Consider the following 17,412-nt stretch of genomic DNA (forward strand, 5'->3'; position numbering starts at 1 on the left):
AGTTTTGTGTACGTGATTGCATCATCATTCTCACATGCATTGACAAATAATGACAAATACAAAAACTTTATTTATGGATCACCTAGATGTAGCCTTTATTGTAAAAAAAAACCTTGTTTAAGCCAATATTCCCAAGTTGTTTGAATCATTTTGATTAGGAAAAATATTAAGAAATGCCTAGAATATTCCTCAATAAACTGCCAATTTAAAAAAAAATTATAATTTTATATCCATAGCACAGAGAGACATAGGCAGAAAAAAATGTACACCTCAAATAAAGTTTATTTTTAAGAACCCATTATTGTTACATTGTTATATGATAAAATAACACAACATACATATTTCCATATTTAAAAAAAAAAAAAGATGTATATATGATGGAGGCATGAAAATGTACCACATAACTACAGAATCACTTGCACTTGTATTTTAAGTCAGCTAGATGGCGATATAACACCGCTAATGATTCCTACTCAGATGGCTCCACTGCAACTTTGCCCAAAATGTGTAAGATTATATCCAGGACATTATATGTGCATTTTAGGACAATAGTTTTAACTCTTTATATATGCTTTTCCTTCTCTCACACTGAGTTTTGCCACAATCTTGTAGCTGGGTATGCACTTGTCAGAGGTAAATGATGAAGTAACGTTGCTTTCTTTGTCTCTAGGTTGTTATAGAGAGGCTAAATGAGTATGTGCTCGAACACACACAGCTGATTACAAACGGCGAGCTGCACTTGCGCTGTAATTACTGCTAGTAACGGGAGAGTTATAGTCGCGCCGTGAAGGATTGTGCTCCGTCTCGCTGCTTTCTAATGATGAACCCTACACAGCTAATAACGGCAGCCTTTTCCCTTCATGTCTTATTCAGTGAATTCTTTCTCCGCGCACGGGTGGCCTTATTTTGTCGTGTTTAAAGTAATGGGATGTCACTGGTGGAATTGTTTGGGAGTGAGCAATTATTACCACCCTCATTCCCCTCTCCCTTCTGCTGTGCTCCCTACACCCTATATATCCTCACTACACCCTGCATCATGTAAATAAGAGCCGCTGCTGTTACCGCTGCAGGTATGGAGATGAAACATGATGAGGAGATTATAAGGGCCATTCCACGAAATGTAAGCCTTTTCTGTTTCGAAAAGCTATAGTATTTTAAATTATTATTTTATTATTTGTTATTTGAAGTGTAACTAGATAGCATTGTTAATAGCCTATACTTTTAAAAATGGTGATATATAGCTGTGCCTTTAAAAGAGGTAAGGTTGTACTTCATTTAGTCATACTAACCTTTTTGCTCAAGGTCATGACACTGTAAGGTGCTTTTAGAAGGAGAGAAATATCTAGTTTTCAGTAGAAAGTTGCTTACTGTACAAACTCATGCTAACATGCTGGCCAAACCTGACAAAACGTATTAGCTAGTGACAAAAAAAGAGATGCTTGGTTTTGAGAAGAGTTCATAATTTTATTATGAATGTGTAACATTGTTTTTTTTTAAATAAAATATGTGCAATAAATGGAAACAGATGGAACATGGCTTTTATTTTAAAATACAAATGACTAGAATGTACTTATTTTTTTTAACTCAAATGTAATACAAATTTTACAAATAAATCTAACACATCAAGTAAAAACTGGTGTCAGCTTTTCATTGGTAAAGCCACTGTTTACACTGTTTTGTTCAGGAGAGATACAAAATGTGTCCACTTTTTTTTGGAATGACCCAAAAAACGCAGTGCATGATTTAATATAAATTGTATTAATATAACATTTATTGGCAAAAATCTGTCTGGATGTTTGTGGGCCCAACTTTCCTGTCTGGCCCTGCTGTCTTTTTGTTCCATGACACACAGTCTCTTTTATCCATCTTCCCTGGGTGTCAATATTTCAGGAAATGAATTTTCACTCTGACTTTTGCTACACAATGATCCTTCGGCACTGTGTAGTTATGATTCTCCCATTCTTGCCTGCTTTGAAACCCAGATTAGATTTGTTTGTCATCATCCATCACCCATTTCCATAGTCTTTATGCATAATATTCATTATCCTGCATGTATCAACGTGGCTTAATCTAATTCATGTCACGAAGAAAAAAAAATTCTCACCACTGAACAGAAATAAATCAATTACCAACGGCTCATCTTACATACCCACTTCTACAGGCGTCCCACAAAGCAAGAAAACGTTCTCTTTCAGAGGATAAATGTGGAAATATTGATTGTGTTGGAAGAAATATTCCTCAAGTTATGATCAGACATTTCCATAATGCTCAGTCCTCCGAGAGAACAATCTCAGAAAGAAGAAGTCTCAGCGGGGATCCTATAACACAAGCTCTCTGATAAAAGACATTTGTTCCCTTTCCTGCAATTCTACTCTATCAGCATTATTACGACTTGTATTCTCTCATATGCCAGTTGTACATTAAATGCTGTAAACCATACGCAAAACACTCATTCTTGGGGCTGTAGTCTGAAGTCGCCAACTTGCTTGATTGAAGAAATTAAGTCCAGTCATGAAAGCAAGGATGTGCTGTCTGTGATCCTGAAACTCTATTGTATCCAATTGTAGTTGTTGTGTTTTTGCTTCGTAGATTAAGCTACATTTTATTCATCCTTTCCTCATAGAGAAGTAAAATACAGAATATAATGCAATAAAGTGCACACACTTTACTCCTTAAATAACCTATATCATCCATGGAATCTTTTCAATCCACAAAAGGTTCTATAATGGAAAACGATTCTTTAGATTATTCAATTTTCTACACGTTAAGAAAAAATGGTTCTTTGGGGAACCCGAAATCGTTCTTATGGCATCACTGCAAAAACCTAATTTACTTTTAAGCGTGTAAGTTATCAACCAATCCTTGTTACATATTTGCCACATGCACTGGTTTGTTGATACAGATTAGGTTATACTTACTGATGTACTTTTGAACAAATAGTAGGCCTATATCTACAGTGGATCTACAGTAATGTGGGCCATAGGACCCTCAGGATGGGCCGTACAGTGATAACTGGATGGCCAGGTCAACTACAAAGACGTGTGCTTCTCACTTCATTTCCACCAGTCTTGTGATCCGCAACGAAATATTCTGCACACGGTGCCACAACGTGTGATTTGACTCCCACATTCTTGCAAAAGTGCAATTGGCCAGCAATTTTGCCTGAGGTCCATGAAAACAAGTAGCAAACATCTAGAGAGCTTCACAAGGTTGTTTGTGGTTAATATTTTATTAGATAAACGTCCGGGCCAAAGAGGATGTTCAATGGTGAAAACAAATAGCATGGAATATTGAGTGGAATGGCAGTACTTTTAAAATGAGGATTCAAATGGGTTATATTTCTTCTTGTACCAAATACCCTTTCATCTCTTTTTTTATACCCGAAGGAGACAAAGATTCCAATTTCCTAGGCGAGACGGCCGGGATTGGAGACGCATATCAAAGGGTAGAAAGCATATAGGTGGCTTAACCAAGGCCTTTTTTATCCTTCCTTAATTCAGACATAGCGTAATGATGAGAAAATGCACCCTTTCAGGAGTACCAGATGTTACACCTCTAAACTACACATGACCTTTTGGTGTATTGGGCATCCAGAACTGGTATTTGTGATGGAACCCCTTGCAATTCACAATGGAGATTTCATTTCAGCTGCCAAGCTCAACCTTGAGGAGTGTTGGGCTGCGACTGGCTATTGATAACATCATTTGCCACATGATAGAAATCTAAAGAGTCCCCGGCTACGAGACTGAACGAAACAGACAAAATCGATCTCCAAAGGATTAACCTGTTTGAGCGCACGGTAGAAACCCGACTGCGCTTTGAGGCAGGCGGGTTGGAGGTGTAAAAAATTAGAACCCTTTTCGCTCACTTTTTGCCAGGCTTGTCGTTATAGTACAGCCGCTCACTACAACACTTGTAAGCTATGACATCAGTTAACGTGGCCACTTGAAAGATCGCGCGCGGGGCGGGGGTGCAGCCGACGCACGTGCACGGAATAAGCAAGGCAAGTTCGCAATTCTCTTGTCAAATCGATCGCAGTTCGGGAGGAGTATGCGAGGCGCAGTTATCATAGCAGACTTCCCCATCACTCACAGTCCCAGCGGTTCCGCAGGAAGACAGCTGTTAATAACCCAACAAGCATGTCTGGAACATTATAAGGTCATTAGTCTACTAACTCCCATATGGATTTACGCACTTCTTTTCTGAGATTCAAACGCTGACGGTGCTTTTCGCTTTTTCTTTTCCGTCCTCTTTCATTCATGTCTTCGGTGATGTGCTGCGAAGAGCTTCGTAAAATAATGGGCACATTCGGTTTGTGAAGTCTCTGTTCTGCTCTCCGTGTGACAGACAGGCTATTGACTATTGAGCTGGAGTGAGTAGAAAGTAAGCTCATTTAAAACAAACATCTGTCTTCAGGACTCCTGCCACGTTTTGAAGCAAGGAGAATGCCCTCGCTTTCATAAAAGGAGGTAAATTGCTTTTGGTTCGCTCTTCAGCTTAAACAAAAACATTGATTAGTTGTTGGCTGCAAACTGATATTGGTTGGATTTCCAGAATGCATCATTATCTGTAGCGCGTAAAGACGCTCCTAAATTAGGCTAAATCCTTAACTTAACCTCATTTTAATTGATTTTTACGGTATATCTGAGCAAATGGGACGTTTGATAAATTTTGTGAATGCATTTTGATCATTGCAGTGCTATTGTACACTAAAACGATTGTTAAAAAGTCTTGATGGAAAGCGCATTTAAAGCGATACTCTGCAGTCTGCGCATGCCACGTGACAAGCTTATATTTACATGACAAGCATCAAGGCATAACTTTGTGTGGGCCTACTTTGATAAACATAAGTAACTAATTGCAAAAATATTATCATTTGTTTTTAATAACATTTATTTCAAATCATGCAACTGTTTTTAAATAAATAAATAAATATTCTTAACATATTATTGGAGTGACTGTACTAAATGAGCGCCTCCCACTCTTTCTTCCTCCTCCTCATCATCCTCTTCTTCCAGTGGCAGGATCACATATTGCATGTTGCATGTTATAGACCTCAAACCAAATGATCTATAAATACACAACATTCATTGCAATGCTGTTAGGTTTGCTTCCTAAGGAGCACAACAACCCTAGAGCGACAGGGACCTTTTATATTGATCCACACAACGCGCGCTGACATTTATTGTTCTGAAATGTTTAATAACTTTTAGCGTATCGACAATATGACGTTCAGTTTTCATTTTGGCAGCATTTTCGCACTATTTGAGAAAACAAGCACCTGGGCAACTGGAAATATTCAGTTTTCAGCATTTGTGCAGCATCTTTGGACCTTAATCCTCCCGTAAGCTCTACATCATAAAGATCTACGCGTCAGTGAAAGAATCAGCCGTAAAAGTAACTAAGTACATATAAATTAGAATATAGAAAACATAGATGAAAGTTCATAGACCACAAGTCAGACAGTCATAACCAGAAGTCGTGTTCGCCAGAAAAGGTAATCATTTCCGAGCATATAAGACACTATGAGTGTTTTGTTTTGATTTGCATATCACAAATAAACAATTTGCGCCTGCAGCGCGAGACGAACCTCGACCGATTGCATCCGAAAAGTTAATTTTACCCAATTAATAATTTAGCAGAGTTTATTCCTATTTATTCTTAAGTTGTCACCTCACCTTAAAGCCATTATATTCGCACACTCGATGAAACACTTTAGTGCGTAAGGAGACCAAATAAATGATCAGTAGGGGTACGAGAGATTCGCTGATCTGGCGCGTTTAACGGCGCTGTGAATGCTCTCTCAATGGAGAGGCAATAGAGCTGCGCGGCTGAAGCGCGATGTACTGACAGCGCACCAGCCTCCTCACATCATGTAGTAATTGCTCTTCATCGTCATCTCCACCCCTTTCCCCCTTCCCTGCCATTTGTTCCGTCCGATAAGTATTGAGAGCGAGTAATTTTTTCCCCTTTGTTTGCGCGCCGCAGAGACAGTCGTGTCAGTAGTTGAGCCGAGGTTGGGTGAGATTGTAAAGCGACTTAATTGTCATCGACACCTGTGCGTAAGAACAGCTACACTTGTATTTTTCCAACTCTGTCACACGCACAGTCATCCCTTTCATTTGCCTTGAATCACAGTCTTTGAGAGAGATGTAGAGAGAAAGACGGCGTGTGTGTGTGTGTGAGTGTGAGAAAGAGAGAGAGAGAGAGAGAGAGGGCATGTGCATTGTGCAGGAGCACATCTGGGCGGCTGCCTGCAGTCGATTGGTTTTCCTTCTTTTGATGTCAGTTCTGTGTTTCAGTGTTAATTCACCTGCATCTTTTCTTTTCTTTTCTTTTCTTTTCTTTTCTTTTCTTTTCTTTTCTTTTCTTTTCTTTTCTTTTCTTTTCTTGTGTTTTATGGTTGTCTTGTCACATGACAACATGACTTTAAGCATTGAAGCATGGAACATTATATGGGATCATTTGGTTCATTACATATAGGCTAATCTTGTTTGAAGAAGTTTATTTATTTATTTAAAATAGACTTGCCAGCATAAAGTTTAGGCTAGGTTTTTATATTAATATTAATAATAATAATAATAAATCATAATTTAATAATAAAACTTAGAAATACAGTATTAGGCAAACACACACACACAAAGATTTTATTTCTTTATTTCTTTTTTATTTACTTATTTACCCATATACAACTGCAGAAATAAATTGTATTATATTTTTTAATAAAAAAAGTATTATTTAAAATATTTTTCTTCTCTCCTTTACTCAGTAGGTGCGTGGGAGGACAAGTCATGTTCATATACAAGGGAGGGAGGGATGTGTTGGGATAGAGAGGGGGAATGAGGGATGCTCGGGGGGATTTCTGATAGATAAGGCACGGATTGTGAGCAGCTCAGCTGGTCAGATCTGCTCTCTGAGCTCTGAGCTGGCATTAGCCGATCCTCTCTGTGCTGCCGTGATGGATGGATGCTCTTAGAACGGACAAGGACCGGGGAGAGAGAGGCAGAGCGAGAGAGCTTCACAAAAAGAGAGATGGTGGGAGGGTTATTAAAGAGAAGGAGGGAGTGATATAAATCGAAAGGGATGAGAAAGAAATTAATGATGGGGGGAGAGACAGAGTGAGAGATTCACGAGGAACAGAAGGCTGTGATGGGGGAGTCTCTCATCTGTAAATGAGATTGTTCCTGATGGCCATTTTCTCCCGCAGTTCACTCATTCTTCTTTCCCTCACAAATCTCAATGCTCTGCCGGACACAGGTCTCAATACCGAGCTCCGCAAGTGCTGACAGTGAAAAACGGAGACGCTGGAGGGAGTCAGGCCTCGGGAGGCTCTTCGTATTTTCCCCTCTCTCACGCAGTAACTTCACGCCACTTGGCCCTGAAACCTTCAAAACAAGGGAGGCCCGAGAGGGCACATTAGTCAACAAAAAAGTTTAAGAGAAAAATACATCAACAGTATAAAATGCTAAAGCAAGTTTGCTTGTAGCACACCAGTCTTAGGATTTCAATTGAATTACACCACTGTCAGGCAATGTTCCCTCAGCTGCGCGCGTGCCGCGCACACGCAAAAATGAGTTGGGAAAGCCATTTGATTGAATTCCAGTAAAAGCGAAAGAATCGCAACGCTCGGGCAAACCGCTATAGAGTTAGAGCCGGTGAATGCGGTTTACGAGATTCATAGAAAGAGAATGATGTTCGCCAAATCGCTGTAGAGACCGAATAGCCCTACTTCAGTAGTTGCGGAGGAAATAGTGAGCTCAACACGACAACCAACGCAATGCAATGACATGTGAAATAAACTTCATCATGTATTAAAGAAGTGTGGCTCGATTAAGCACGAAATAGCGGAGGATGGGCACAGAACGGTAACACAACGCAGTCACACACAGGTGTATTGCTGTGCATACTGTACTTCAGAATCAGAATCAGAATCAGAATGAGCTTTATTGGCCAAGTATGTTTACACATACAAGGAATTTGTTATAGTGACAGAAGCTCCACAGTGCAACAGAAAGACAGTAACAGGATAGGACACAGGTAATAAAACAAAATAACAAGAAATAGCCAATAAACCAATGTACAAAGCAGCAAAAAAAAAAAAAAAAAAATACACAATACATAAAATATAATATAGGCGACTATGTATGTACAGGTCAAGTATGTGCAAATTAGAAATGAGAAAAATAAAAATGAAATAAGTGAGTGTGGTGAATGGGGATTCACCACATAGGGATGTTTAGACAGCTATATAAGAATTCACTTTCACTTAAAAAAAAATATATTTAACTTTCAGGTCTCAGTTTAAGTTTAGCTTCAGTTTGTTTTCAATTACATTCTATTCTATCAGTTTAAAGTTTGTTTTGATATTATATTATGTTAGGCCTATATTATAAACCTTATAAATAATTGACCTTGTTTTTTAATGGAGTCTCTTATGATCATCAAGGCTATATTTATTTAAAAAATACAGTTTTTTTTTTAAATAAACACTGTTCTTTTAAACTTTTTATTTATCAGAAATATCACATGTCCCAAAAAATATTAAGCAGTACAACTGTTTCCAACATTGATTAAAAATCAACATATTAGAATGATTTCTGAAGGATCATGTGACTCTAAAGACAGGAGTAATGATGCTGAAAATTCAGTTTATTTCAAAATTGCAATAATAATTCACAATATTATTTTGTGAAATAACATTCAGCATTTTATCTTTGATGAGCATGAGAAACTTTAAAAAACTTTACTGATCCCAAACTTTTGAATGGCAGTGTATTATATTGTAAAAATGTTTTCTCAGGTAACCTAAAATGAACATCATTTAGTTACATCAAGGGTAAAATCAAATATAAATAGCACATTAAAGTTAAAAGTTACATACTTTTTTGTGTGTGCGCTGTACAGGTCTGGTATAAAGAATGTTCTTTATCTTGTTTCATACAAATGCAACTTGCAACATCTTGCATAGAAAATCACCTTCAGTATTAATATTAATGTAATATTGTGTGAAGTTCATGTTGTTGTTTAGCTGATTGTTTTGTTCATTGTGAATTTTTCTTCTCAGAAGAAACTATAATAAAATGATACAAAGTTTTATAATAAATAAAAAATTAAAAATAATTTTAACCTAGTCCTTTCATGAATTTTATTCATAATTTTTTTTTGTTACTTGAAAATCTGTGCAATATGCAAAATAATTATCGATAACCTGAACATTTGAAAGTTTCATCAGTTATTGAGCATTTCATGATATGTATAGCCTATATGAGTTATTTATAGAGTTTTATCTTGCAAAATTACTGCACATTATGACCACTGTTCCTAGAAACCAATCCTGTGCTATTTTGTGTCAAATTATTTACTATTTACTTAAGTAGTAAGTTGGATGTAGTTAAGAGTAGTAAGATATCATTGTATTTACCAATAAATACTGTACTAATAAGAAGAATATTGCAATAATTAACATACATAATTACAAAAAACTGCCAAAAAGCCCCATGGCACAGTATGATCATGATTTTTGGATATGTTTCACAGTAGTGCCATTTGAAATACCTTGTAGTACCACATGCATGATATGAATATGGTAATTATTCATTAACATGTTATCAAATATCAAAGTACCATCTGATACCTTCACTGTATTAAGGTTCTGCTCTTTTTTATAAGTGTACTGGCTCATATTCCTATCCATTATTTTTTTACTTTGATATAGCTTTACAATGTTTACCATCTGCTCTGATGGTATTAAATAGCGTCAGAGCCTCCTGCTTGGTTTATTCCTTTTAGAATGGATGACAACCATTTCAATGGGATTTGCTTTAAATAACAGGCTAAAGGAGAAAGCTCTTCGGCTTTAGCATGGGATACGTCGAATTCTGTCTGATCTGAGCAGTGTCAGTGAGAGCTGTCAGATTTAAATTAAAATATGTTGAGGTGTTACCACACCAGAACAAAAGCCTGCGCTATTGTCTTATAAAAGACACACATGCACATACACAACACACACAATAACTCCACAGAACATTATAGCCCAAAACCATAGGTTACTCTGTTTAGTGGATTGGGTTGCTTTGGCATAAGGTGAAGCAATACCTTCAGTATTCAGATTACAACTCTGAACAAAAAGAATAAGCCTATTAAATGTGCATCAGTTTTGTGGCCAGCTTTAAGTGCTTTTGCGGCCCAAGCAAATGGAACAGAAATGTTGCTTTTCAATTGTAGAGATTCTCAGTCAACTCACAACAATCTCTATCGATAAACCTGTTTTATCTTTTCAGTGGCTCATATGAGCTTTCAAATGTGTTGTGAGATTTGAAAGCTCAAGAGGTGGTGAGTTTCTTCTTCACACACACCTGAAAAATACAGCTTTGGTAAAAAAAAAAAATAGATGAAAATCCAGACTGAGTACAGACAGTGAAGCACTCAAGCTGTGATAAAATATATATATTATTTTATGTATAATTATATTTATATAATACACACACACACAGTTAATAAATTACATTTATGTGGATATATCATATTATATATCATTTTAATAAATAGGTGGAAAGTCTATACGCTTTGCTTGTACACAAGTGCATTTACGATTGCAAGCTTACCCTTCTTCCTGTGTCTGATGTGCATGTTTCTAACAGTTATGGTTGTTCTTAATGATGGCTAGCATTATTGTCTTTGTGATTAACTAGAGCTCACGTGCATTGGTTTGTTCACTGCATTGAAGTGAGTGCATCTCTGTGCAGTGTAAGGTTTTTAAGACATTACGTCTGATTATTAAAGCAATAAGCCACTCAAGGCCATGCGTTACAGTGATTTTACAACAGCTAAGGGATGTTCTTAGACTATTAGTGAAGCAGACGGCTTAAAACCCCTCTTAGACATGATCAAATCACTATAACACCCAGCCTCGATTGTCTTGTTGTGTTCATACATTGGTGCCAGCAGCAAAATGATAAAGACACCACTAGCCACTAGGGTTTGGGGCTTTATGCTGGTCTGTGTATGAGCATATGTAAATCCAAAGATTTTTTCACTGTGACGAGTAACTTGGGAGTTCGATTTGAGTGTGTGTGTGTGTGTCTTAATGTGTATAAAAGCCAGTGTGTGTGAAAGGGAGAATAAGTGCGAGAGGTTAGACGGCGGCAATACGGTGTTACACTCCAGAGCCCCACAGACAAATTAATTCACTTATTGACACTGCTGACACATCTCAGTGACTTTGTAAAATTAACAATTGATCACCCTCACTCGCTCTTTCTCTCCTTTTTTCTATTCCCGTCTCTGTTTCCCGTTTCTCCTTCGGCCACTCTCTTTGCATGCCCGGCACGTTTATTCATTATTATAATTACGTGGCAGCCTGCAGGAGTCTGGTCATTAGCGATAGAGGGGTGTGAGATAATCGGGACAGTGGCCGGCCTCAGCACGCCTTTGCAGGGATGAGGGCAAGGAGAAAGACCCCGGCTCCGACAGCGGCGGACAACTCTCATTGATTGTCTAAATCCACATCCAAACAGGACATAGTGGCAGGGTCACAAAATACAGGGACAATAATAAGAAAGAGGACAAAAGCAGATAATCATAATTTGCTGCACACTTTGTGGCAATTCTTTCCTTCATGAGATCTTCTCATTGGCTGTATGAGACTGGATTTAGATCAGAATTGGCTAATGTTTGAGGTATGCTCTCGGTGGACTAATCCACAGATCTGTGAATGGTTTTGTGTTGCTACAGATTTTTGGTTGGGGTCTTTTCCCCAGTCAAGTCTTCGTCCTGTATTGACATTTGGCTATTGTGATTGTCAGTGTTGCTTGGTTTCCATGTCTGAATTATACAAGCATTAACTTTGTTTCTCCTAAAATATCTTAAAAAGACATTTAATGTTAATTTTAGAAGAATTCAAGAAAAAAAAAAAAGAGTATTTTTCTTTTTTCATGAAGTCAGATTTTGGATCCAATTTACAAAATTTCAGAAAAAGGATGATTTTTAAAAAATTAATTAATTAATTAATTCATTCATTAATAATTTTTGGTGCGCTGAACTGATGATCAGGCTTTTTAGATTCGCACAGATGGCTGTTGAGATGTTGGTGCACATTGTTGTCAGGAGGTAAATGGTGTGATTGGAAAAAATAAAAAAACCTGACGTGTGGGTGTGCGTGTTTTTGCTTGTGTGTGTAATACATTTGAGAGAAGTGTAATAATGTAGCAGATTGTACTGCTTTGGGGCAGAAAGTTTATTAGCCTGTAAGTGCTATAGTTCCACTATTCCTTCATAAAGCACACAGGAACCTGTCTACAGTTATCATTTACACACACACTGAAATCTAATTGATGACTTCATTCTACTGTTCATAAGTCATTCTTTTATAATTAGTAATTTTATAAATTTTTATAGTGCATCTTTTATAAAATACTCTTATAAAATACTTTTAGAAATGAATCTTTGAGGAGCTCTCCAGAATGGCTTGGTTAATTTCTGAGGACATTTTTGAGTAATTTTGTCACCAAAAGTAACCAAAAATACACTAGCAGTCATACAAACCAAACAACCGGGAGAGTTTTGTTTAAAAATGAACATATGGGCTGAATACAATAGACACAGCTAGTAAATGATGCAGTGAAGCATCTCATTGTGTTCAAATGAGATCATCGTGGTGAACTTCATGGAGCTTGTACATCAGAGCAAAGCTAATTGGACAGTTAACAGCATCTGCGCTGTCTCAAGACGATGCCGTGAGAAGCAGAACCTCAGCAAATGAGCAGCGAGCTCAAACTTCAGCTTAACTCTAACTCCACATCTAATTCAGAGGGCTTAAATGTGATGTGTTGAAATCGTATGAGGAAGACACACAGGTGCTTTTTTTAAGTTATAAGGCAAGCGTGCACACACACACATGTAAAGACCCTGGAAGGAAAGTCTATGGTTACAGATATTTCTTTTTACTGGGTCTATGAGGAAATGGAAGAGAGGGGAAAAAATGGTCTGGTGGAGTCATTGGATCTAGGAGACTGTGACTCCAGTCTGAGCAACAGGCTGTGGATGGGACTTAAGTGCAATGAAGATCAATTCTTCTGTAACTTTAACTCAGTACCCTTGTCATCATATTACCCTTGGGTTTGATACAAAAACTGTAGTAAGCTCTGGGCTGTTTTACAGCTGACAGCAAAGATTTACATAGATACATAGTTTTTTTTCATATCTAAAGCATACCTTCTTTACAAATACGTTTTTAGTAAAAATACAAAGTGAAAATCTTGTCTGTTCTAACATCTTTTGCATTTGTCACCAAAGTACAGACCTTGAGGCATTCAAGTTGTATTCATGTTTTTCAATATATAACAAATCAGCAGTCGTGTACTTTTTTTTAAATACATGGCCAAACAAAAAAATAAAATAAACACATAACAAATTATTATTTATTTAAATAAAAGTATAACTAAATAATCTAGCCATGAAACAGCTGCATTTAGCACTCAGAATTCAAATTCTGAACTTATATTTTAATGTTATAAAATATTTAAATACAATGAAATGTATGTATGTGTGAGTGTGTGTGTGTGTGTGTGTAAACACACACACTCATCACACACATGATACTAATAAAATTAACTAAATGATACTGAGCACAGAATAGAGCACATGGAACAGAGCAGCTCTGATATTTTGTTAAATGTGACCCTGGATCACAAAACCAATCATAAGGGTCAGTTTTTTTTAAATTGAGATTTGAATAAATAAGGTTTCCACTGATGTAGCCTATGGTTTGTTAGAATAGGAGCATATTTGGCCAAGATACAAGTATTTGAAAATCTTGAAACTGGGGGTGCAAAATATTCTAAATATTGAGAAAATCGTTCTTAAGAACGATTAAGTTCTTAGCCATGTATATTACTAATCAAAAATTAAGTTTTGATGTATTTACGGTAGGAAATTTACTAAATATCTTAATGGAACATGATCTTTACTTAATATCCTAATGATTTTTGGCTTAAAATAAAAATGGATAATTTTGACTCATGCAATGTATTGTTGACTATTGCTACAAATATACCTATGCTACTTATGACTGGTTTTGTGGTTCAGGGACACAAATCATTTTGCAACATGAGGGTGGCTAGATGATGTCAGAATCTCCAATTTAAAGCAAATTATTTGCAGAAGGTGCAATTTAATTAGACTGACTTTCAGCTACATTTTTGTTGCATATTATCAACCTACATTAATCATGCAACTTAATTATCAAAGATACAGATTCATTTTTGGAAACTGCATTTAAAATCTGAATGGGCAGTATGCATGGGTATGTGTGCGTATGTGCTTTTGTGTGTAAAAAGGTAGATGTGTTTATATAGCCTTATGTCATCTTGTAGATTAAATTTAGTGAGAAAATCTCTCACTGTTCCAATAAGCTCTAAAATAATCACAGGCGCACACACACACACACAAGCTCGTTAATACATATTGAAATGAGATGCTGTATAGTGCAGGGTGGGGAAAATTGCCTGCTTATCCCCAGTAATATCGGCTGAGCGAGAGCTGATGTACTCATCTGCAAACACACTGATACGGCAGGGCCAGCGGTGCGGAAACTCCCCGTGTCCATTCGGATTGGCTGTCGGAGTTTTACTGTGAGCTTCCCCGCAGATGCTTGTGCACATAAACGCATGCCTGGAGACATGGGAATGCAGCAGGCTGGAAATGTTTCAATGAAAAGCCAGATAAATGCACTGGAGGCCTCGGCCTCCCACCGCATTTCAGTATTGTGCATTTTTCCAGAAATCCGAGATGCTTTTAAGAACTTCTGTTGGCCCTCACACCGTTTGGGCTCATTTTCGGTGGGGCCTCTCGTTGGAGAGATAGAGTTGTTTTGTAGGGATTGATTTTTCTGCTCTGTTTGAGCTCCAGAGCATGAAATTGGGTATTTAGGATCAAGTCTGTTGTTCCAAATGGCTTGTATGTGTATGTGTGTGTTAGTGAAAGAGAGAGAGCAAAAATAAGTGAGACAGTGACAGGGCACAAGAAAGTTGTCTGAACCACAGGTACCCAGCTGACAAAAATATGTTCTAATAACGTTCTACTAATGTTCTCTTATGAAGTTATGAAATTGCTATTTTGGAATGTTCTCTGAACATTTTTGTTTATTTGATGTTTATCTGCTTACCCCCAGGGCATCCAAGATGTAGGTGACTTTGTTTCTTCAGTAGAACACAAACAAAGATTTTTAACTCAAACCGTCGGAGTCTGTCAGTCATATAAATGGGACCCACGGCTTTGAGAGAAAAAAAAAACAAACATACGCAGACAAAACCAAATTAAACCCTGCAGCTCATGACGATACATCTTAAGACAAGAATCAATCGGTCTGTGCAAGAAATTGAACAGTATTTACGTCACGTGCCGGATGTTGTGAACGCGCTCAGGACAGTTGGACATTGCGGTGGATCAGAGGTTAAAAAATGATATAAATACTGTTCAGTTTCTTGCACAGATTGATTGTTTCGTGTCTTAAAACCTCAATGTATAGTCTCGAGCCACAGGGGTTAATTTGGTTTTGTCTATGTATGTTTTTTTTGTCTCTCAAAGCCGTGTTTCCCATTGACTGCCATTATATGACTGACAGACTGCAACGGTTTGAGTTAAAAATCTTTGTTTGTGTTCTATTCAAGAAACAAAGTCACCTTCATCTTGGATACCCTGGGTGTAAGCAGATAAACATAACATTTTCATTTTTGGGTTAACTATCCCTTCAAGCGTCATGTTGTTTTTCACTAAAAATCACTGAAGCAGTTTGAAAATGTTCAGTCAATCACATAATTATTTTTTTTTTTTGCTGACACTCTTGACTTACAATGTACGGCCTTGTACTTGCATTGAGTTTGTATAAGAGAAAGAGCATTGAGTTTGTATAAGAGAAAGAAAGTCATATCAGGTTATTTTGAATGACATGAGGGTAAGTAAATGATGACAGTATTGTAATGTATTTAAGTCATAGCAAGCCATTATTAGGTTTATTTTCCCCCCAAAAATGTAAACACTGCTCTATAATACTTTTAAAACCCTTTGCTGCTTGTTTGAGAATCCTGATATTCATGTATGCTCATACAATGTTGTGAAACTGGGATGTGGCCGTTTTGTCCGTGTAATAGAAATTGAAGGAAACTGTGTTTGTAAACTGTCACAGAATCTGGAATTACACACTTCAACTTCGTCTTTAGCCTGACTAGATGCCATACAATTCTGTGATAATTTGGAATGTACAGTTTGTTCAGTGTGTTATACTTTATACTTATATTTTCATGTGATCAAGAATTTTTGCATTAAGGTGAAAGATTTGCCCACACAGACAATTCTCTGTGTTGACTGGAGAATGAGAAAGCTGCTTGGATTGAAAGTGTGAGCTATGCTTCATACATTGCTATAGACAATGGACCCTTTTTACCCATTAAAATTTCACTGAAATGCCACTAATGTGATTGCACGTTTTGTCAGGGTATAGGCTAGTGCCATATTTCATTTTTGATAGGAATGAAAACAAGGCTGTGAGGGATGGAAGTACAGTCTGTTCAATGGATTCTTCTACTGTTGTTTTATAACATGTTAATTGTTCAGCTCATGCAACATCTTCCCAAAAAAACTTTTAAGTTGACAATAACTCCATAAAACATTTTTAAAAGTTGTGGGCTCTGAAAATTACATGATCTAGACCTTCATACAGTGCGTGTCAAAGTAAGGACTGTAGTCTATCCCTCACAGCCTTGTTTTCCTCAGATTAAGATCAGCTGATCGAACAGTTGATGCAACATTAAACATAGTGTTTTTCAGTGCTTTCCAACAAATCTGATTAAGAAAATGAGTCATGTTGAGAAAATGAGACATGTGACATAAGACCTTAAAGACACACACTATTTCTACACTTATACACTTATTTATTTAACACACATACTTAGTCTACAGTTCTATTTGCACATAATATACCTTTACATACTGTATATTGTAATATACCTGTAATTGTCCATTTGTATATTGTTATTCCCTATTTATTTGTTCTATTTTTAATTCTTCTTTTTATTATCTATGTCTTGTCCTGTCCCTGCCATTCTGTTGTACTTTGGAAGCTTCTGCCGTGAAAACAAATTCCTTGTATGTGTAAACATACCTGGCAATAAAGCTCATTCTGATTCTGCTTCTGATTCTGAAAGGATAGTCCATACAGTGGTCAGCAAAACTTATTACCAACATTCTTCAAAATGTCAGAATAAATAAAGTCATACTTGTTTGGAATGTCTTGAGGGGCGGAAATTATGACAATTTTCATTTTACCTTTAAAGACAACTCATTAAATGGGCTAATTTTGATATGCATAAAATTTAATATGCTGTCTAGCTAAAGACTTTTAAGTGAAAATAAATA

The sequence above is a fragment of the Barbus barbus genome (assembly GCF_936440315.1).
Source record: "Barbus barbus genome assembly, chromosome: 35".
Lineage (NCBI taxonomy): Eukaryota > Metazoa > Chordata > Actinopteri > Cypriniformes > Cyprinidae > Barbus > Barbus barbus.